The sequence below is a fragment of the Falco rusticolus genome, chromosome 2 (genome assembly GCF_015220075.1).
Source record: "Falco rusticolus isolate bFalRus1 chromosome 2, bFalRus1.pri, whole genome shotgun sequence".
Lineage (NCBI taxonomy): Eukaryota > Metazoa > Chordata > Aves > Falconiformes > Falconidae > Falco > Falco rusticolus.
Window position 1 is genome coordinate 22,580,918 of NC_051188.1, and position 24,260 is coordinate 22,605,177.

Genomic DNA, 24,260 nt, shown 5'->3' on the forward strand with positions numbered 1-24,260 from the left:
AAACGGTCCAGGCTGAGTGGAAGCTTGGGGAGAAGAATTGCAAAGTAAGTTGTGTGGGTGATGGCTGCAGACACACCAAAGCAAGGTTATTCATTCATTAGATGGCTGCAGACACACCAAAGCAAGGGTATTTGTTCATTACAAGTCAGTGATCATGGCTTGTTTTTAATGATGGAGCAGCAGAGAGGAAGAGTTAGAGCAGCCCAAAGAGCCCCGGATTCATATAGCCTAAATTTCGGCTACATCACGCTTGTGTTGGCTGGGTGGTTCTTGGCTGGGGAATCAGGAGATGGGAGTTTTCGCTGCAGTGCTGTCATGACCATGCCCTATGACCCTGGATAAGTCACTTCATCTCCATGCTGTTCCTCTCATCTTTTTGCCCACTTAGAGTCTCTCTCCCTTTTTTCTTGCAGGGTCTTTCCCTAATTAACCATCTGGACCGTGGCTAGCAGAACAGAGCTGTGCTTTCAGGTTAGGCACTGCTGCAATCTGAAGGAGCAATAAAGAAATAGTGCGCTGAGCACCTCACTAGGACTCTCCTGTTACCTCAGGCTTCACCAATAACCTTACTAGAAGTCCTTCAAAAGACTGAGTGTTCCTGCCTACTGCCCAACTGCTTGCTTTTTGTGTAACATCTTGAACGTGAAAAAACATCAGCTGTGATCCATGGGTTGTCAGAAAATAATGATTTATAGTATTTCATGCTTCCTGAATTATAGGTAACATATTTTTTCTTCCTGTAATTTCAGCGGTAGCACTTCACTGTGCCTCATTTTTGTCAAACTGAACTCTAAAACAACATGCCGCTATATATTTTTTATTAATTTGTATAGGTTTTCCTTAACTTTGCTCTTTTGTGGAGGTGCAGTTCATGTGTCTGAGACTAGGGACAAAGCTTCCTCCAGAATTAATTTCACAGTACCTCTGAAATCTGCTCTATTTTATCCCTATAAGGATGGGGACCACTGTCAGGATTGCTGGCTCCACAATAGGATCTCAGCAACATTGGGTATGTTCTCTAAGGTCAGCTTTCCCTGTAGATGCTTTTCTACCTTGTCCAAGATGTCAACATCTTAAAAAAAAAAGAAAAAATTACAATACCCTCGGGGAAAAAAATATCTACATCCTTCAGAAACAAAGCATTCACACCAAGCCATATCTGCCCTTGCAGCTCTTTCTGTTCCAACAAGAATTCAGACTGGATTCCTCCAGGAGATGCATAAGGAAAACTCATCATCCAGAGTTTTGCATTTCACCCTTTCCTGCAATGCTCTGTCTTTTGGTTTTGTATCAGAAATGCTCTTAGAGAGCATCTACAGCAGAATTCTCACTGCTAGGCCAGCTTTGAGTGTTCTGTGTAAATGGTCTGATCCCAGACTTTGTACATTGGTATATTGTACTTCTGAACCCCACAGTGCCTTATCTACCTCGTGTTTAATTCCAATACTCTCCCTCCCCTTTCCCTTCTGCCCTCTTTCTGCATGCTATAGGGTTATGGGAACAAGTTTTTGGCTCCAGGAGGAATGACTTTTCAAAGACAATTTACTACTTTGTGATACAAGTGTAGAATCGGAGAATAATTCAGGTTGGAAGGGACCTTAGGAGGTCATCTACCCCAGTGGGACACCAAGAATTTTGGATTATGACCTCAGCTTGGGTGAAAAAATTCTCATTTATCTGTGAATCACTTCAGAAACCAGAAAGACCCAAGTGATTTTCAGGTTCTTTCCTTTTACATTTTAATGAAGGATTGGGACACTTAACGTATTTCTTAAAAGCAATTACAGTACTACAAAGTCAGTCCACTGAAATATAAGGAACTAATCTGTATTTGAGTAGAAGGTTGAGAATTTATTTGTTAATTTTAAAGCACTTTAATTGTGCTGAGACATCTTCACATTCCAAGCAATTTATGTATTTATTTGGATTCATATGCCAGTGATACTTACATGGTATCATTCCATAAGTTATTTACATAAATTAAAGGTGGATGATGGAGCCACAAGAAATGAGTCTCATTTTTTTCTATAAAGAACAGCAGGAGGTGATAGTTTCAAGAAGAGATTCAGAAACCAGCTCTGCATTAATACATAGAATTGTACTCAGAAATCAAATGAATTGTTCCTATATTCAGCTAAGACCAAGTAACTCACAAACAGAGATGGTGTTAGAAGGACTGAGAAGACTTCATTCATGCTGTAAAGGCTCACATGCATTCGTTCTATTTCAATTTGTCAAAGAAAAATCGTTCTGCAAAATGTACTAATGAGAAGTTCTGTAAGCATTATTGACCCTAACATGATCTTAAAAAATGTTACTTCACTAATCTGCAGTTTTATAGTGTTTCCCCATGTTCAAGGTAGTATAAAATCTGTGCCTGGCCCTAACAAGTAAGGGAATCAGCATACATAGAGAAATTGTATTTTCTTGTCTGCTTGTTTACAATGAAATAGACCAACAGAGCTGGAATTATTTTTTGAACACCCAAATCTCATACTTATTCATCTGAACAAACATGTTTCAACATGCCACTGAAAAGGATAAGAGTTATTGTTAGCTGTTTCATGTCTGGGTAAAAATAAAGTGGGAAAAATTGCAGTAGCTTTTCTTAAATGGCCAAAAAAGGGAAAAAGTTCAAAGCAAGCCTAGAACTGGGCCCGTTGGTGCTTTATTTAGTGGTTCTTTTTCCATTAGCTCACCCTGCTTTTGTAAACTTTGGAAAAGAGTGCTGTGTTATAACACTAACATTTGCTTTGCTTTTACAGTTACATATGTGGGTAATGGAAAACAACTGTGCTTTGTGAGCTTGAAATACAATTAACTGATGCTCTAAAAGGTAAATGTTTTCTTCTAATTATGTCTAAAAACCTGTCATGAGCCAAGCAAAGTGATTTATATAGAGTAACTGTAACAAGGCTATCCCACTGTTTCCTTCTGTTATTTTAAAAGTATTAATTTTAGATCCTTTGAAATCTTTTCAATAAAATTAAACTTTGGAAAAAATGTAGCATTTCATTGAAGCCAAAGGCTTTGCTCTTGGATCCTGGCTCAAGAGGAGGGAAAGGCAGGTTCAAGTTTTCACTGCATCAGCTTCATATCAAAATTTGTTATCTCATGTTGCTCCAGGCTAGATATGTCAACCTAATTTTCCACGTTCCCATACAGTCCTCCCCAGCCATTTACAAACGGACTGCAGGACAAACAGAAAAAGCATACCAAATTTCCAAATGTGGATATTTTCAGTGAAATTCAATTATTAGCTTTTGGTTGGCAATCAAGATATTTTTGCACAGTGAACAAAGCTACTGATCTCCTTGGTTTTTAAAAAAGATTTTGTCAAATTATAGATCTCAATGCTTTGATATAGAAATGCCCTTCAGTGCCCTCTCCAGGCTGGGTTTTCTGGCCAGATTAAATTTTGCAAAGTACACCAAATCTAAATTTAGTAAATTGTACCTCAGCAGTTAAGCTGAGCCCTGAAATGAACAGGATAGAATAGAATAGAATAGAATAGAGTAGGATAGGATAGGATAGGATAGAATTAGAATAGAATAGAATAGAATAGTTTCAGTTGGAAGGGACCTGCAATGATCATCTAGTCCAGCTGCCTGACCAATTCAGGCCTGACCAAAAGTTTAAGCATGTTATTAAGGGCATTGTCCAAATGCTTCTTGAACAGACAGCCTCGGGGCATCGACCAGCTCTCTAGGAAGCCTGTTCCAGTGTTTGACCACTATGGTGAGTCAACCCACCCAACCCAAAGGGTCCCCACTTTGAGTTTCTCAGAGAGTTCATAATGGCATGTCCCCAGCAAAATGTGTTTTGTTTTGGACACAGCTCACTGGGACAGAAGGGTCAGAATATTCCATAGATGGAAGACATCCTTTCAGTACAAATGAAGACCTGTACAGTTTTAAATCAAAGTTTCCCATAAAAACAGTTTCAGTGGAAAAATTTTGGACAAGCCCTAAATAATACCAGCTCCAAAAGTTTGCCAGGAAATAGTGCAGAACAACATTGTTTAGTGACCATATAAGTACTTATCTTTGTTGAAGTCTATATGGGTTGGAAATATCTACCGTAGACTGAACAAACGTAGAGTGTTAGGGTGGTGTTAGTTCAATCACTAGATTGCATAATGTAATTTGCATAATCACTCCCATACCAGTAACTACTCGATACCTCCGCAGTTATGATGGTAGTTTTGTTCAATGCATAAAAGAGGAATTACAGAACCTGCTTCTCCACTCTTCTCGGTTCGCTGTCAACAGGGAAAGGGCCCATTATCTGGGGCAGGCACACAGGGATGCACACTTCAAAAAAGGGTTATGGTCTGTATTCATTATATGCAAATTTGCTGGAGCATTAATCTGCTAGGCATTAACATAATATCAATTGGTGCATCAGGGTAATTCTCATCTGATCCAAAGCATTCCTCATGTAAGCAAAACAGTTTAGCTACACAGAGAAATGATGAACTAATTCATTTTTGATCTAACCATATCAAAATCAGCAAATATGAACTAGAGTTGAACACAACCTGATCATACATGCAAAAAGCCACTGCCTTACAGGCAGTTTATGCATTTAAATAATCAAATTAAACAAGACAGTCCTAAATGCATCTTGCTTAACTTGATTATTTATATAAGCAGCCATCTGGCATGAATGACACAGATGAAGTTCTTCCTTAAATTTTTCAACACCAGAACTGTTTTGCATCTTGTACTTATTTCATGTAATTTCTTTACTAGAGCATCTTTATATAGAGACTGGGAGTAGAAGTTAATAGAAATTATAATACAACTACACGCAGCACTCACTACCTCTACAACTTGATACTAATCAGCTGAAGGGAGTACATTAGCATCCCTCTTTATACAATTACTTTAGCCACGGGAGAATCCATATGTTGCTAGAGGAATACAGCTGAAATCTATCAGGATTAGAAAGCAAGGAAGGCTATCATAAGAAGGCTGAGTAAAACTCCTAGCAGGCTGAAATAATCCTGTTCTGTTCTCTGTTCGTGGTCAGCGTCCTTGTTTCATTAAAAGTATTTTTACCTTTTTGAAAAAGAAACACTTTTTACTATTCTTTATTAAACAGAAAATGCTTTTGGGGTTGCAAAGCATTACTTAAGGTCTGATTCTGAAGGCATATATATGTAAGAGCTGCTTTGCTCATAGGGACTGTCCTACTGACTTTGAAGGGATAAAAGGCTTGAGAAAAGTTACATATGCAGGAGAGTGCTTGAGAATGGGGACTGCTGATGGGCTCATTGGTAAGTACCTGTGCGTATCTTTGCTTAGAGCTTTAGGTAATTATAGTTACAAGAATTATACTACAGTAAAATCAGTAAGAGCCAATCATGTTTAATTGGGGTGGAATGTTTTTTACAATGACCTTATGTAGAGTCTCTCTCTTATGAATGTGTCCTGTGCTCTGCAGTATCTTGAGAGGAGAGGACCCTCAATTTTGATACTTGTGTAATATATGTAGGAGTAGTATGACCAGCAGTTGATTCCTCTCCCTTGAGGGATGCAGGCCTGTGGAGCTTGACCTAGTTTTCAGCACATATGTTCATCTTGACAGTTGAGTCTCTAAGAAATTCCTAATACTCGCTTTTACCATGTGCCTTCAGATCCCACCATCTTTGCTATGTGGCTCTGGAAAGCCCCTGTGTGTGGATGTTGCTGTGGTATTCACACCATGCATGTTGTCACCTGAATAATGGGCTTCCCTGCCAGCTGTATTTCACTGTGCCCAAACCGACTATTGCCATTCCCCTGCCTGGCTGCTCCCACTCTGCAGGTGGAGGACTCCCCATGCAGAGAAGTTGCGGGCAGTATTGGCAATAACAGCTATATTTGCATTTACGCCACAGAAGTGTGGGCAGAGAGTTGTTAAAATAATACTTTTTCCTCTGTGTCAATGTGCAACATATGGTGAATTTGTAAAGAAAAGAAAAAAACTGTAAGATGCTTAGCATGGGAAACTGTGTGTGTGGGCAAGGTAGCTCAATGAGGAGCTGAGATTTCTGGATTTAGTATTTGCCTCCTACCCTAAAAGCTTTAAAAGTAATTTAATTTCTCTATGCTGCCATTTTCCCTCCCACCTGTTGCTTTGTAAGGTTAGCCAGCAGGCTCTCCAAAGAGTTTTCGCTGTGTTTCACTTGATGTTCATACAGTGAAGTTCATCACAGGGATACGGCTACCATGGCATAAAAAAGGACTGTCCATCACCTGAGCCATAGTCCTTGACTGCACAGCTACTCCTCACCTGTGGGACACACAAGGAAAATCTTTTAAAGTAAACCCCAATGAAAAAAGTTCAAGTTAACATCACTGGTTGGTTCTGGTATACCCAGAGCTTACCACATTCACCCCTGGCTCACCTCATGGAAGAAACTGAGTGGGCCAAGGTAACTCCGTGGTACCCTGAGCCCTCCTGGCCAGGCAGGCTCTCTGGGTGCTGCTGTCATACAAGCAACTAGGAAAATACCCCGAGGAAGGACAGCTCTAGAAAAGGAACCGAGTAGTATTGCTATACAAATGCAGTTTCCTTTTCCTAGGTCAAAATACATTTCACATTGGAGTTATGTAGGAATGGGTCACTAGAAGAACGTCTCCTTCCTTCTGGTTTATCAGCTTCAGATTTCTGGTATGTTTTGAATATATTTTTCTTCCTGCAGCAAAGATTCTGATATGGGAGGAAAATAACATGGCAGGTTTCTCATTCCAAAGTTATTCTGACATTGTCAATTTGATCTTAATGTAAATGGAAGAATGAGGCATCTTTTCTACTGTGGAGTTGGAATAACCTTCCTTCCTTCCCACCCTGCACGTACATGCACCCTCTAGTGCTGCTAGCTGCAGTAATTAGCTCAATGTGCTAATGACAGTTTCCAGGGAGAACACTGACAGGATTAATTAATGGGTGAATTTCACTTTAGTAAATGTATAGGCAATTTTCTAAATGCAGATGGCACCGTCCACCCTGACAGGGGCTCATCCTAGAGCTACTTAATACAGTAAGTGTCTGGGGAAAGTGTTTAATTTGTAATATGCTTCATGATACTGTGTCAGGTCTGCATGGCAGGTTTTGGTAGGGGGGGGGCACAGGGGCGGCTTCAGCGAGTTGCTGCCAGAAGCTTCCCCCACGGCCCGCGGGCCAGTGCCAGCCGGCTCCCAGAGGGACCCGCCGCTGGCCAAGGCCGAGCCCACCAGCGACAGCGGCAGCGCCTCAGGGGCTGCGTATTGAGCAGGGGGTAAAACCCCCCTGCGGCAGCGAGAGAGCGAGCGCAGCAGCCCCGCAGCCCCGGGCGGTGCGGAGGGGCCGGGGGGCTCCGGGCGCCGCAGCAGCGGCTCCCCCAGCCCGCGGGGCAGCCCCCGGCGGGGCAGGCTGTGCCCCCAGCCCACGGAGCCCGCGGGGGAGCAGCTCCCCCCCGCAGCCCGGGCAGGGGGTGCCCGCAGGGGGCCGGGACCCGCGGGGGCCGCGCCGGGGCCGGCTCCGGGCAGGGCCCGTGGCCCCGCGGGGAGGAGCCCGGGCCGGGGCCGGGCTGCGGGCAGGGCCGGGGACCCCGCGGGGGCCGCGCCGGGGCCGGCCGGGCCTGAGGGGCTGGGGCCGGGGGTGAGGAACTGCAGCCCCTGGGCAGGGCTCCCGCTGGAGCAGCCCGTGGGGAGCCGCCTCCCGTGGGGGGGAGCCGCCTCCCGTGGGGGGGAGCCGCCTCCCGTGGGGGGGACCCCGCGCCGGGGCCGGGCAGGGGGCGAGGACCCTCCCCCGAGGGGCAGGAGCGGCCGGGACGGCGGGGGCGGCACCGACCGTAACCCCCAGGCCCTGCTCCCCTGCGCCGCTGGCAGGGGGGAGGGAGAGGCGTCAGGGGCGAAGTTCAGCCTGGGAAGGAGGGAGGGCTGGGGGAAGGTGGTTTAAGATTCGGGTTTATTTCTCGTTACTCAGATTTGATCGGCGAGAAATTAAACTAATTTCCCCGAGTCGAGCCTGTTCTGCCCATGACGGCACCTGCTGAGCCATCTCCCTGCCCCCATCTCAGCCCAGGAGCCTTTTGCTGTATTTTCCCTCCCCTGCCCGGCTGAGGAGGGGGGTGGCAGAGCGGCTGTGGTGAGCGCCTGGTGTCCAGCCAGGGTCAACCCACCACAGATACTCATCAGAAGGGAAATAACGCTTACATTTGCTTCCCAATGCATTATTCATTTCTCAACAACTTGGAAATGTGGTGTCCTTTTATATGATCACCTTTCCCAGACCTATCCGTTGAATCACAAGAAAGGAACGAATGTGCAGTGTCATTAGAGCAGAGTCTCAGGTGTTTGTCCCGTCAGCCTGCACCTCCTGTAAGTCACAAGTTTTATTTTGTATCATAAAAGGAAAAGATAGCAGGAGGACCCTCACTTTGGTTGTAACACAGGCTAAAGACTGTGACATACATTAAAACCTTTGATTGCAAGCACCAGTCCTGACCTTTCAGTTCCAGGGAAACTTGGACCCTCATGGTGTTTGCTAGTGCTTATGGTCCAAGCTCCTCCATGAACATGGTATTTAATAACTTAATTTTGCCACACAACATTCCCAATCTTAGTATGAGGACAGAAAAACAATGTTCTTGTCAGTCAGATCCCAGCAGATTTCAGGATTTTGCAGTTTAGTTTCCTTCTGGCAGAGTAATCAGCAATGTAAACTGTGCATTACTCTTTGACTATGCCTTTCTTATTTATACATAGATAACTGTTCTTTGAACAGAGATGTGCACCTACAAACATACCCTCTCTTCCTGAATGCTCAAGCCAGCTGCCAGTGTCCCAGTGCCAGGTACCAGTTGTAAGTGAAGGATCGACCCTAGTCAGAGACCTGGGGGCAGAGAACGGTGCTTGACGTCTAGGACGGTGATCCTAAAAGAAAGGGATGGAAGTGTGAGACTTGGGAGAGATTGGCCCCTGACAGTGCACACTTACAGAAGGATGTACAGGCAGAGTAAGGAGAGATTCTTCCTTGGTGTACCCTTCTGGCTTAGGAAGAGTTGTATTTGTGTGCATTCATGTACATGTTTGTAAGCATGAATGGATATGTAAGTATATACTTGTAGAACCATGTATTTCCATTTTCTTAAGCTAGAGGTTGCATTACCGTCTTTGTTTGTAATAGCACTTGATTGTTTTGGGGTTTTTTTCTTATGCTGTTTGTATCTGTTGGTTTAACCCCAGCCAGCAACGAAGCACCATGCAGCCGCTCGCTCACTTCCCCCTCTCCCCTGGTGGGGTGGGAAAGACAATCAGGGAAAAAGGTAAAACTCATGGATTGAGATAAGAACAATTTAAAAATTGAAATAAAATTAAATATAATAATAATAACAACAATTGTAATTAAAAGGACGGGGAGAGAGGAATAAAATCCGAAAGGAAAAAACAAAACCAGACCCCAAGTGATGCACGGTACAACTGCTCACCACCCACTGACCGATGCCCAGCCAGTCCCTGAGGGGTGATCCCAGGGCCCTGGCCAACTCCCGCAGTTTATATACTTAGCAGACATCCCGTGGTATGGAATGTCCCTTTGACTAGTTCAGGTCAACTGCCCTGGCTGTGTCCCCTCCTGATTTCTTGTGTCCCCTCCCGATTTCTTGTGTCCCTCCAGCTTTCTTGCTGGCAAGGCCTGAGAAACTGAAAAGTCCTTGACTTAGTATAAACATTACTTAGTAACAACTAAAAACATGGGTGTGTTATTAATGCTGTTCTCATACTAAATCCATAATGCAACACTGTACCAGCTACTGAAGAGAAAATTAACTCTATCCCAGCCAAAACCTAATCCCTTTTACAACTCATCTGTGCCTTTATGTATCTCGTGCCTTGTGACAATTTCCAAAATCTAAGTGAAACAGTACTTCTCTGTTTCTTTTAAAACTTACTGTTCTTTGAGAAATAGCAAATAGTCATTCTCTTTTGCTTTCTCAATGTCATTCATAATTTAACATATCACTGTCTTCATTCTTTTTCTGAACACCAGTGTCCTCATATTTGCAGTCATTTCCCATAAAAGTCATTCCGTACCTTTAGTATCCTTATCTCATTGTTTGTCAGTTCTAGCACATGCTTTTAAGGTAGGGAGACCAGAACTGTATACAGTATTCAAGGTCTGAGTACATCCGTACTATGTCATAATGGTGTTTTCTATTTTGCTCTCTGTTCTTTTCCTAATAACTCCTGACATCATATTTACCTTCTTGACCACCACTGAGTAATGAGCTGGTATTTCAGAGAGCTATTCAAAGATCTCTTCCCTGGTGATAATAGCTGATTTGCAGCCCATCACTGAGCATACATAGTTAGGATTGTTTTCCCCCACGCACATTATTTACCATTTATCAATGTTGAATTTCATCTTCCACTTTATCCTCAAAGTCACTCCACAGCATAAAATCCATCTGCAGCTTTTCATAGCCAGTTGTCATTGTTACTCCCTGACAATTTTGCAACATCAGCAAACTTTGTCACCTTACTATTCACCCCTTGTTCAAATCACTTATGAAAATGTTGGCCAGCACAGCTCCCCAGTGATTATCTCCTTCATTGTGAAAAACTGCCTCATCTTTTCCACTTTTTGTTTCACATCTTTTAACCACTTTAGATTAGTTATTAATCCTCATAGGAGGATCTTTCATGACAGCTCCATTTCTGTAAGATCCTGCGTGAGGGACCCGAGCGAGAGCTTTTGGGGAAAAAAATAGTTACAGCACAAAGTTCCTTGTGCACAGAGGAAAAAGTACTCATGAAGATGGGTAAAGCAAACTTCATCGTACCTGGAAGGAAGATGCAAGCAAGTGGGAAATTAAATAACTGAGGCGATTCTTTGGATGAAGAGATGCTCCGTGGGGCCAGGGTGTTCTCCCAGGCAACCAGGGCATCTCAGTCCTCGCAGAACTTCAGACCCTGACTAGAGAAGGCCCTAAGAAACCTGATCCAGGTTTTAAATTGTGCTTTCCAATAGTCAGTGCAAAGTCCCAAATCTCCATCCACAGCACCTGTGACTCTGGATATTTTATTTGTCAAGTTCTTCTGTAACTGTCCTGGCCAAAGGTAGTGTTGCTCTAACCTTCTGTGATGATCCCCATGTGCAACCCAAATCATGTCTTTGAGCAGCACCTGCATATGAAGTCATTTCATGCCCCTCATTTTTGATAGCAAATTATCTTTCTCCCAGACAAATCTGATATTCCTTGTCATTTATTACTACAAATTACTGTAATTGGAGATAGTTTGCTATTAACGGGCTGTAAAAAAGGCGAATCACTGTTTAATTCAAGCTGCCATTTTGTGATTTAGTCATGACTTGCCCGTGTCCTTCAGGCCAGCAGCAAAGGTGTTGTATGAACTGCTCTGTCTGGAGAGTGCAGTGAGCTCCCCAGGTGGAACTGGGGCTCGAGGGTGCAGTTCATCACCCTGGTACACCTGGTAATGGAGAAAGTGATTTATTTCTCAACTGAAAGGGCACAGCAACGTAAGTAGATAAGCCCACTGAGGAAAGAGCGTCAGCTTTTCTTTGATTCTCTCACTGCTCTCTGTGCACTTGCCGTGGCAGTAACTCCCCTGGGCTTGGTGCAAAACCCTTGAGCCAAACCTGAACAGCTGTATGCTGTGTTCACCCCCATCTTACTCCTCCCTCGGGGCCTGCCACTTGCCTCCAAACTCAAAGCTTTGCTCAAGCTTCAAAGATCTGTAGTCTCAGGAGTCAAAAATATCTATGTAAGTATTGCTTATGTTCTTCAAATAACTAAAGTGGTAATTTTCAGCATTTCATTTACAGTGCTTGTTTATTATTTATTCATAGAGCTTAGTTTTGAAGATAAAGTCATGGACCACAACATCACAAAACAGTTCCTGTTCCATGTTCATCTCTTGAGTCTTCATCACAGAGGGAAGTGTGACAATGTATATTGCATACTTCCTTTGTCTTTATCATACCTTAAATAGTCTTAATATTAATATTAATGCCATACATAGTCTAAAAAGAAACCCAGACTCCTTTAAGAAGTCTTACATCATTAGCAGTTCAACAGATTGCGCTAGCTAAGCTTAAAGGGGGGGTTGAAAAATGATGTGATTATTGCTGTGAAGTCTTTCGTGGATGCACACATCCTGCTTTGGTCTTGACTTGCGCTGCTCAATGCTGTTACTGTACGAAGCAGCCTCAGCAGCTGCTGTAAATTGCATTTCTCTTGTTTCAGCCCATGCTATGTCATACCACCCATTGAATTGTGCAGGAGCTACATCTGTGCCGTGAATCATGACTGAAAAACTGATCTGGCTTAAAAATAACTATTTTGCAGGTTTCTTCAGAGGTGAGGCCAAGAGCCCTGACTCTGTTCACAGTGTGCCTGCAAAATGGTTGCTCCAGAGCCAAGGTGTAATGCGGTACCAGGTGGGCAAAGGAATGTGCTGTGGGACTGAGGGGCAGAGATGTATGGCTGCTCACTACAAAGCCACAGCCTCACGTGGAGACTGTTCTCCATTATCCACTGCTCTCATCTTCTTCCCCTGCCCTTTCATTCCCACCCACCATGCTACCACCTGTGCTATACTGGCACGTGTTTTGTGACTGCTGAGCCAAACAGCTGAAAAATGCCTTTGCGAAAAGGTGTGTTATTTCCCATCCAAGTAAGTGCAGTGGTCCTGGTCACGCGGTGCTGCATGAATGACCGTGCTGGCACAATTGGTGGCAGACTAGAAGCAGCAGCAAATGCTGAAGGTGGGCAACACCCATGCGTGGGCAGGTATTCCTGTGTAGCTGGCTGGTAGTAACACCCTCAGCAGTGGCATTGACTTTGCAGTGGTGGGATAGATGACACTGTCAAACTCCAGCAACAGCAAGAAATATTCCTCAGTACTATGACAGTGTCACTGAGGTATTGCAGAAGTGTTTCAGGGGGGTGGGGGCAGAGGGCTTGCTTTGTCTGCTGACTAACGGTGGAGGTGGCAGCACAAAGCAGAGCCTGTCTCCTCAGAGGAACACACATGTCCTGGGTGTGTGTTGCCAACATTGCCAGAGCCTGATATTAAAATAATTCTTTGTTATCATGCACATTTGGAGTTATGCACAATGGTAGGGTATTGGTGGGTCCCCATCACTACGCTGGAGCCCAAGAGCCCAAACACACAGGCAGAAGAGTCGGTGGCTGCTCCTGACCATCAGAGACTCTCCATGTACATGTAGTTGTGTCCCTCATGTAGACTGCACAGCTGTTGTGTATTAAAATGCACAGGTCAAATACCGCAGTGGCACGCTGATGTGTTCATATTAACACCTTTCCTTCTGGTCTCCAGCTAAAAGCCTTTTCTAGGATATGGGACAGAAGAGAAAGTTAATGCTGTTCAGCAGGTTTCCACGTCAGTTTTCCACATGTGTGCACCTTTCCTCTCCTCATTGTGGGTCAAAATAAACCAATGCTCCAGCATTCCCTGTGAGCTCAGGGCACACATGGCAGGCAAGCTGTGGAAGTTGACAGCCCATGACTGCCTCTGAGCCCTCTGTCTTGGTAAAGTGACTGTCCCCTGTGTGTGTGCCATTGGGCTCTGCAGGGGTGGGAACCAGCAGGTCCTTCCTACACCCCTGGAGAAGGCAGGTCAGGGTCGTCTCTGGCATGGCAGGAGCTGCTCGTCTCCCCACATGCCGGTAAATCACATCCAGTTCCTTTCCTTAATCTGCTGAAGCAAGCCATACCATTCCCACATCACCCAGCACTGCCCCAAGAGTGTCTTGGACCAAGTAATTCTCAGTTTACTTTGTCCCAGGTTTGTCCCAGGCTGGCTGTAAATCGCACAGGTTGAGTGTGTCTTCCCCCAGATCTCTCTCAGGCCAAGAACACCCAGGTGAAAAAAGCACGTATCTTCAGAAGTGTCCCCAGCCCTGAGGGCAACAGAGCCCTGGTGGCACCTAACATGGGTGAAGTGCTGAGGCATCCCGGGCATGGCTTGGCCATCAAGGGCACAGGAGCTCTACATGATAACAGGACACTGGGGGGAGGCTCAGACAGCCCGTTGCTGCCTGTGCACACAGGGTCAAACGGAAAGGCAATGTCCTGTCATCCATCGGGATGAAATACACTCCAAGGTAAAGGCTTTCCAAAGATACTCACTCACAGGGGCAGCAAATCTGGACTGTAGCCTCCAGATCCTGTGTGCAGCCTTCTCAGGAGGCTTCTCTGGAGAGGGCCGTGCAGAGAGCAGGATGCATTGCTGGGAAGAAAAAGCTCCACCAGTGTAGGGACAAAAATTACTGGCAGGTAATGCATTTACCTTGGGGGCAACTGTGTTCACTAGTTGTTATTTTCAGTTGGTGCTATGGAAGGAAACACACTTCCGTCCATCTTCAGAAAAGAATGGTGGTGGATTTCTCCTGGGGGAAGGAGGGGTGCTTAGAGAGAATTAAAGGGACTGCAGCTCTGCCATCAGTGCAACCTGGCACACAGTGTGCTGTGAGTTGTTTTCCTGGGAAAAAGGCTGTGTCTCTGCATCCAGCCTGGAGAAAGATGCAATAAGCAGCTATTAGTATCATGTCTGCAGGTCGCTGAGCGCTGCAGTGAGCTGGTTGTCAGCTCCGCACCAGGTTCCTGCCGTCTGCGCTCTTTGAGTGAAGAAGCCCTTGAAAATCCATCCATTTCTTAAAATGGAGAGGTTTGATGAATTCATCTGACAATAACTATGTAATAGGACCAGTCTGATGGTGTTTGGTTTGCTGGTACTGTATTGTTTCTGTGCTCATAAGCTTCCATTTTTAGTAAGCTGCACATTTGATTGCTTTGGATTTTGGTTTGCTGCCGCTCAAATTACCGTGCTAGCCCACACCTCAGAGTGGCTTGTGCCAGGCTGCTTGCAGACTTTTAAGACAGTCTAATTGCCCTGATCTTGGCATACTTAGATCAGGGCTTAATGCTCTCTCTGCAAGCAGGGGGAAGGGAAAAATACTTGTGGGGGTGGCAGGAAGGGATTTCTTCATCACTACCCAGGTTTTGCTTCTGGGGTGTAGAGGGAAAACTTAAACCCAAGTCTAGAACAATCGAAAACAATGACCACATGATTTTCTGGGTTATTCAGGCTGGGTTCTGTTGCAAAGCACCAGCTTGATTGGCAGGAGATCTGATCATAATTTTCTGTGCTGGACCATGTCAGAGGTACCCATCAGGTGAATCCCAGGGGCTTTTGGGGAGTTGCAAAGGCAGGGGCAGGAGGGCAAAGCCAGCCATGGCAATGTTGCTGCTGTCCTGTGTCTCCTGCTAAAGCGTGAAGAAATGGGGAAAAGCTTTGTTCTTTCTTTGTACCCTCACCAGCATGCCCGCAGCTTTTCCACCGTCTGTCTGTGCCTGTGTCTCTTTCCATACCACACATACACAGGTAAAAGCACGTTTGGCAAGAGGCAGGGTGAAGGATCTCAAAAGCGCATTCCTTTCCCTACTTGGGTCTCTTATTGCAAAGATAGTGTCAATTTTTATTGCATAAAGTAAAGGCTAAACAGCATCCATCCGGGAAACACCAGAAGCCAGGCCTGTAGCAGAACAGCTGAGGTGCTAGACGAGGAGCTGGTCGCCTGGAGAGCAGCTGATGCTTTCTGGCTGGCTCTGCTGTTCTGCACCAAGGGGGACCTCGTGTTTGTGACTGCCAGTGTGGGACGGACCTCGAGCTGCCTTTATCGGAGACAAAGGTGAGTGTGGATACCTGTGGGGTTTCATCAGTTTGTAGTGGAAGGGGAAGAGTTGGTATGTGAGGATGTAACTGGCTCCTGTGATAAACCTCCTTTCCTGCCTCCACCACACTGCTGTGCCTGCAGAGGACCTCACAAAAAATCCCAGTTTCTCATAAATTTCCCAGGGTATATTTTCTTTACAGAGCTAAAAGTCTGGAAAAATCAGCAAATGCACACAGTTGTGCTATTTAAGTGTTTTCCCCATCACAGTCCTTTTTGGCGTGTGTCTTAGGTGCATGCCCAGGTGAGCTCCCTGCTGACCTAGCTTCAGCCTGCAGATCCTCCTCATAAATTTGGATGGAAGGGAACCTCAGATTGCTGGGGCAGACTGCCTGTCTATCACAGGCTATTACATTTCCTTTGCTTCTGTCTGGAGCCAAATTACTTGTGTGGAAATACAGGCATCTGGCCTTGAGCTGCTATAGCTATTGCCTTTGGCACTGAGAGTTAGTGGTTACGCACCCTGGCTGGTGGACGCCTGCGCTCCAATACTAAGCTGAATTTGTGTGGCTGCTGCTTCATTCCTTGGTTCCTGCTGTGGCTTTCTCCTCTATATCATACGGTCCCTCTGCAACCCCTGTTTTCTCTCTCAACAAGTTCATACAATTTGTAGCAAGGTCAGCTACCAATATCCTTTATAAACTCTTCAGGTTTTTCACAGTAGCATTTTCTCCAAGTCTTGAAGTGCCTTTGTGTGTGTGTGTGTGTGTGTGTGTGTATGTGCAGCTTCTGAAATGTTGAACACCTTCCAAAATTGCAGAGGCCAGAAGTAGATACAGTGTTAGGGTCATCAATGTGCATGGTTAAAATATCCCCTTCAGCCCTGTTTGGATCTGCAGGGACTGCAGGAGCCCTTTAGGCACACAAGGGATACGTTTTCCCACTTTTCCCTTGAGTCCTTCCTTGGTCACGGCCCTGCTGTCTTGCTCCCTGCCCTACTTCTCTACATCTGGTTCCAAGATTCAAAAGCCTTTTCTTTGTAGGGCTTGGCAGACTGAGAAGTCCAGCTTATGGTGCATGGCTGTCCTGTGCCTTCCACTGGTCCCTGGGCCACCTGGAAAGGTGCTGCTCTCTTGGCCACCCAGAAGGCCGCCAGACCCCATTGACTTCCAGCGAAGCCACCACATTCCGCACGCTGACAGCTGCTTGCTGAGGGGTCAGCGGCTGGCTCGTCACTCCTTTCAGGGGTGAAATCTTAAAAATAATTTCTAAGAAAATCCTTTCCACATCTTTTAGAAATGGAGCAATGCAAGAATCTGGCCAGATAATGGAAAATGCAGGAGAAAGCATAAGGGTCAAAGATGGTAACGAGGCAGAAACCAAAGTGAAGGTCCCAAAGGCTTGGGCATACATCTGCGTGACTGAGCTCACCAAGCCCTGCTGTGTGCTGGCTGCTGGGCTCCAGCTGCTCCTGGGCAAGCTTCTAGGCGGTGGCAAGGTGAAGCAATGGGTATAGGCAGGGACAGGGGCCCAGTCCAACCATGACATCTGGCCTTCCATGAGTCGGGGAAAGAACAGGGTCAGAAAACTCCTGCAACCCAGATGGGATGGTGTAACCTGGCCCAGCACACTCACCTGGCTGGGTTTTACATCTGTCCTGGCAGCCTGAGTAATTGCCCCCAGGAGCTGCTCCAGCATTTCACACATCAGGCCCTGCTCTGAGTACTGAAGCACTCACTCAGGAGGTTACTGTAAAAAAACATTGAAAATCATCCTGGAGCAAAAGCTCATGGGACCTTTGCTGTTGCCTGTGCACCCCTGTGCAGCCTGAGCACCTTCAGCCTTTGGCAGTAGCTGTGAGCAGGGTGGACGGTTCAGCCTTCTTTCAACTGATGGATGCATAGTCCATTGCAAGGACTTGAGCCAATTTTGCACTGGTGCAAATGGATGCAGCTCCTATTAAGTTCAATGCAAAACCAGGCGTATAAACCAAAGCTGAATTTCGGCTGGAGTCTCTTTATTCTGTAATAAATTCCTAAATGGATTGTCAGATTCGATATTCTCTCATAAATGTCTAATTAAGGAAAAAGAGAACCTCTGCTTCATAAAATCCCTGACTGATAGTACTAATAAAATGTCATAAATGCAATGAATGTTGTGATAATGCTTTTAGAGACTAATTGCCTTTCATTATCATTAGCACAGAACTGATCAGCACCCAGACTAAGATGCCGCTGTGCCGTGGTGGCACCGCTGGATGCAGGGCAGGGATGGCCAGGAGGAAGAGGAGAAAGGAAGGGCCTTCGTGTCAGTGGCCAGGTTTTGTACCTTCCTCACTTGTCCCTGGGCTGGAGACCACCTTGTGGCCCCGGGAGCAGGGAGCCCTGTCCCCAGGCCCTTAGGAGTTCACTGACGGGGGTTGTCCCTGTGCATGGTCTACCCTCTGTCCTGCAGAGCGTTACCCTTGCAGCAGGGAGCTGAGTGTGAGGATTGGGACTTCCACTGCAGCCATTTGGGGAGCCCCCAGCTGTGTTCAAGGTGAGGAGGGGGCTCCTGGCCCAAATTGTATACCCGTGGGCAGGGATGCAGGCAGAGCTTTGCTTTGCTGCTCCCCTGGCATCCCACCAGTGTGCTTTCCCTGCATCACATGCTTGCCCCCACACCCCAGCCATACATGGGGCTTAAAGTTGGAGATGGTTGTGGGGAAATTATATGCAAATATGCAAATTATTTCATTATGTTGCTGGCATGAAATGACATGCACAGAGTGGATAAAAGCTTGGCAGCTACAGAAATGGGGAAAGCGAAAAGGAGTTCAAAGAGGGATGCTAAGCTCCCTCATCTTCCTCTTGCCCTCCGCAGGAGCAAGCTGCAGGAGGAAAAAAGCCTCCAGGCTGGCCTGGGAAAGCGTGACATCTCCACCTAGCTTTCCATGGCTACCTCCATCACGCTTGGTTAATGCAGCTGAACATCAAAGCTTTGGCCGGAATTTATTCACATATCAAGCCACAGCTGTGCTGCATTTGCAGTATGTGCGTATTCTTCCCAGCCTCGTCTAGTAAATCGTCAGTGGTAGAGAGGAGATGGGACCAGGAGCTTCTGTTTTATTTATTCTCTAAAGCAAAAAGTCAAGACCGGCAGTAAAAAAAAGATATTTTTCTTGCATGATTTGTTGTCTAACACAGCAGTGCTGGGTGTCAGGGAGGGGTAGGACAGGACATGTGAAACACCTGGAGTTACAATGCCAAGGTTGTAAAGTTTGGAAAGAATATGCGTAAATCTTCCTGACACGTATTTTCTCACCCCTGCCTGGTGTCGTGCTGGCTGTTGGTTAGATGGCTGCACGATCTGAGGCTTGAGGCTGCCAGCACTGACCTGGCATCGCTCCTGCCCTGAGCACCACAGCTGACCGGGGAGCCCGCCTGCTCCAAAACCCTAACCCCGGCTGGCTTCTGGTGGCTGTGTCCAGCCTCATGCTCGGAGCCTCAGCAATTAGATCATTTAATAAACCATCTCATTTCGGGCTGTTTTGTGTAAAGCATTTTACCTGGCTTTATTTCTCACATTGCTTTGTATTCCTTCAAACTCCAACCCTGCAAATCGATGCGGTGCCGCTATTGTTGCCTCTAAAATGTTTACTTCTGGCTCTCTTTAGGACCTAAAAGGCTGAAAACTGCATCGTAATTGCCCAATTAGTCCTAATGCTGCGTAGTGTTGACTGTTTAGTTACCATATATTGTGTACAGAACTAATTGTGGTGAAAGTAAATGAATGTGAAGGAAACAAACAAGCTACTAGAAAATAATTACTTGGAGTGTTTCTTTTTAGTACCTGTACAGCAGATTTCATTATAGTCAACAGCTTCTAAAGCTGCTTGAAATAGTGGTATTTGTCATTTTCATAGAAACTTGATAATGACATTAATTTATCTTAATGGTCTGTTCTATTGTTATAAATAGTAAAATTAGCTTAAATTGTCTTGCTTTTGCTGGTTTTGGATGGCTCCAAAGGGCCCCACAACAGCAGATGAGTAGATAATTTGGTGTGCTTGACAGATTTCCAATAATTTGTTATGTGGAACATGAGGTAATGCTAGTACCATTAATGTTCATTTTCCTCCAAATTCATTACTGCCCTTTTCCCTTCTATCTTTTTTAATGTCTGGGCCATTTTTCTATATTTCAAGTGGAGCTACAAAGCCTATTCATATTCAGCTATAGTAGCTATTAACATTCTGCACATAGAGAACATCATGTAGAAAAACAACTCTTTATGAAATGATGAGGCTGGTGGCTATTTATGCTGCAAAGTAGGTAAAATGGGTTGTTTGCTGGTATTAGGGATTGGCTGTAATTAAGTCAAATGTAATTTTAAAGAAATTTAAATGTTTTCATTTTTATAGCCAAGGTAAAACACAATTCAGGGAAATTCTAAGATGGTGTAAATGCATTAATAAAAACTATTTTCCCTGTTTTCTACTGCTTCTGTTTAAACTTCACTGAGGATTTTATGCACGGCTAGTTATTTGCACAATATTTTCTACCTAATTTAAACCTAATTAGTCTTGGGAAAGTATTAAAATTAATGGTACTTTTATGTGGGTTTGCTGATACGGTAATGCTCTGAACAAACAGAAGAGCTTTCCATCAGGGAAGCATTATTTTGCCGCCTTCTTTTCTTTCTTTTTACTTTTGCATTTAACCAACGTTGGCATCCTCTTCCCCTCCAGGTGCAGAGATGCAGAGCAATAGAAGGGGAGGACGGGGATGAGGTTTTGCTGTCCATATTTCACCAGAGCGTACATAGCATATATAAGAACTCAAGGAGAAGCAGTGAGACAGGAGGCTGACTGCCATGAGGTGACTGTGGAGGGATGCCCAGCAGCACGGCCACGTCGCACCATGTGGCAGGGGAGCAGGGGCAGGCCAGGAGGGGAGGGGGGCTTTACTCTGGGGGAGGATGCCCTGGTGGTACCTTGCTGCTGAATGGTGGTGGTGGTGACCCTCCATGCAGCCAGGTGGGAGAGGGGTGGCCCTGCAGGCACTCCCTTTCTGCTGGAAGGCGCTTGGTGAGATGTAGATCTTGGCAGAACAACGTGAATGCTTCCACCAAAGTACATTGTTTTGATGAAACTTGAAAGAGAAAGCACTCCTGAGTGATGAAAGTATTTTTGAAAACTGCCATTTCATAAAATCTCAGAGTTGTCTTTCAGGAAACACTTCACTGAGAACATCCTTTACTTATGTATTGATTTTACATTATTTTTAGATTTCACAGAATCACAGAGGGGTTAATGTGAAGGGAGCTCTGTGTGAAGGTCCAGCCCCCTGCACAAGCAGGGCCACCTCAAGCTAGTTGCCCAGGACCGTGTCCAGATGGCTTTTGGATATCTCCAAGGTGGGAGCTGGTATTTCTTCAATTTAGGTGTATCAGGCAACATGTGCCTCTGAGAGACCACAAATTAACATGATAGTCAAAACAATGCATTTTTTTAAACTTGCCTTTTAAATCAGCTCCTGCTTATGCTTGATGTGAACATCCACCCTCTAAGCCCATGTCCCAGCACTACCACTTGGCTGGGACAGTGTAATGATGGGATGCCCTCTCCCAGGTTTAACCATGCAGGGTGGCCCTCAGCGAACCCTCTCGTCGGTCAGCGGGCGCAAAAACCTCAGGGCTGGCTCAGCCATTGCTCTGGCAAACACCTACGTGGAAGGATCACCTTCCTGGCCTCCCTGCTGCTCATGGAGGCATGATTAGAGAAGATGCTTGGCCTCTGGGTGAGTGAAGCTGGCTGAGATGGGCCTTCCCTACAGCTGCCAGTGAGCTGGATGGGCATTTTCTCTCCATGAAACTGGGTACCCCAAAGGTGGGTGCCCTAACACCAAATGGCATTGCTGCCCGGCTCCCTGCAGCCGACAGCAGCAGCCAGCAAGGGTGAAGGCACCTGTGTGGGGTGGCTTGTTCCTGATTTATGGAACATTACCCCTAAAGAGGTCACATTTCCCTGGCAGCCACAAGACCACAAGCTTTAAGCTGGGTTTTGCCTGAGATGCATCGTTTCCAACCCAGGAGCGCCTTCCAGGAGGTGGCTTGAGGCAACGGCTCCCCCAGGAGCTCCCCCTCCTCTCTGAGGATCCCACCCCTTGGGACTCCTTTGGTGCCCCATTTTTATGTTTTACCATGTGTGCTTAATGTTGTCTGATGCCTCCTGCATCCCATGAGGAGAGATGAAATCTTTGTGGGTTAAATTTTCCTGACTGCTCTTTAAAAACAGCCTCTCTCAGGTGCTTTACATCTGACGTACTTTGGAAATATTCCTCCTCCTCCTCTCTAACTGTAAGATTAATCTCACCTACCCTTAGACACTATTGTGTGAAGGTTGGCACCTCCCTTTCAAGATGGGGGGAAAAAGGCTATGCCCATAGTGTGAGTCACCTGATTTATTTTAGACAACTACATTAGGATGAGATGAACAGCACCTGAAAGTGCCAGCTTCTCTCCATTAAGGAGAAAGGGATTCCAAGCTCCCTGGTATAAACATTAGGTATCAACATGACATGTATATGTGCCTGGGCAGAACACCTCTGTCCTCATGCCTCACATCCAGACCGTCGGTGGGAGAGAGATCTGGTGGAATTCTCCTCCACCATGAAGGTCCTGGGTAGCTCAAAGATTCCAAAACTACAGCCATGTTTTACTTCAAGATATGAAAGTGTAATGTAATTACACGTTGCTGAGTCTTTCCAGACTTCCAAGGCTTATGTTCCTCTCCAAGTGTGGGCTGAAGGTTACATGCAGTCTACCCAAAGGTCTGTTTTGCTGTTTCTGTTTTGTGTATATGAGATTTAAATATTTTTTTAAAAAAGGTGTGCTGGTCTTATTTTTAAATTCTGGGGATGCCGCTGTGCACGCTGAATTCTAAGAAAATCTTTTTGTCTGTTGCTGCTCCTGTGCTGAGAAATACATTGACTTGACTGAGCATTTATAATTAAAATATCTGATATTCAAAGCTTCCAAAGACTCACCAAGTGACAGTCAGACACACCTGGCTGAAGCTGGAAATGGCACATTTTACTTGTTGTTTGCAAGTATCTGTCACAACATGCCAGGTTTGCTCCTTGCTCCCTGGTTAGCTTTTATCTGTTTGACAATGAAAAATCATGCTAAACAAAGGGGAAATTTGCATCGCGAAGATGCACCTCTGTGCTCAGCCTTCCACCCTTGTGATGAAGTCGATAGCTGTTTGTTTCAGCATCACAACCCCTACGACTGGTAAAAAGAACTCTCAACCCCAGGTGAGCAGCTCCTTGTTCTTTGCTGTGGATGGGAGACAATGAGAAAGCAGCATCCAAAGGGTACAGCTGATTGATGGAACGTTTACCCTAAACCAAGGAAGATGTCCACCCGGCTGTTCATTTGTAAAGTAACAACCGAAGAATGAGCTGCAAACCTCACATCTTACTCACTCCAGTTGCCTTTACCTGGAGTGCCCGAGAGGAAGCTGTGTCCGGGGCCTGGGGAAGACCCTGCCTGCTGGCGGCAGCTGGTGGTGGCATGATGGCGGGGCTGGCCCTCACAGTGGCTCTGAGCAGGGGGCTGGCAGTGTTGCCACTGAAACCCCTTCTGGGGCTCTAACACGTGTGTATAAAGGTTGATTTGCTTTGGGGCTCTGCACAGAGGAGTGAGTTTGTTTAGGGAGCAAGTTTTTGGTTTAATTGTATTTCAGGTCACAGGTACTTGAACGCTCCAGCCATGGTCAGCAGCAATAGCTGAGGAGCTGTGGCTTCTTTTGCCACAAAGGCAAAGCCAAGCCATTACAGAGACCTCTTGTTGGTCATCCATGTGCAGCGCAGTCGTGTAGCCCATGAGGCCGTAACACACACAAAGACCTGGACGTAGTTGATCTATTTGCTAATAGGATGAAATAATTATAGCAATAAATGATGGATTTTCTAAAAGCAGACAAATTCATTAGACTGGGGCAAGTTCTCCTCTGCCACGTGGAAGATGGGGGTGCAGCAGCAGCCATCTGCCAAAAGATGTTTCTGCAGTGCTTCTCGACCGGCTCCACTCCTGATAAAAATTCCCTCCCCCTACCTTCCTTGCCAACAAAACCAACGAGACACAAAAATAAAATGAAGTAAGTGCAGGCAGAAGCACAGCTGCAGGACACCTTCGAAGCCTGCCCTGGGGTTGAACCACCTGTCCTGGCTGTAGCTTGCAGCAGCAGTTCAGGTCCAGGGTGGCGGGGTCAGTCCTTCCCAGATCTTTGTACTTTGGGGAAGGTAGGCTATATAAACAGTGAGGGGAGGGTGAATTAAGAGAGAAGGAAGGAAAGGAAAAATGAGCATGAGGGGTTTAACCTAGCTAAGACTGACTGACAGCTGTGTGAGGAAGCAGAGCTGTGCCTCAGGGAGCTGCGAGTCTGGAAGAACAAACAAGTGAAATTCAGCCTTGCCCAGGCTGGACCACCCAAAAGGCAACAAACTTTGAAAATTATCTATAATTTGTTACCTATAATATGTAGGTAGTTACAGTTAGTTTCATGGGTATTACATAATCTATAA

The 24,260-nt window shown here is 45.7% G+C and overlaps 1 long non-coding RNA gene across 1 annotated transcript in view; it reads left to right on the forward strand.

The window, feature by feature from the left end:
* The window catches only part of LOC119143019, a 29,099-nt gene extending 6,548 nt beyond the window's left edge, over positions 1-22,551 (forward strand). Inside the window, exons 2-4 of the long non-coding RNA XR_005102549.1 lie at positions 2,766-2,836; positions 20,420-20,549; positions 20,959-22,551. This is a non-coding gene — a long non-coding RNA (uncharacterized LOC119143019). The remainder of the gene's footprint in view (positions 1-2,765; positions 2,837-20,419; positions 20,550-20,958) is intronic.
* Positions 22,552-24,260: the final 1,709 nt, after the last annotated feature.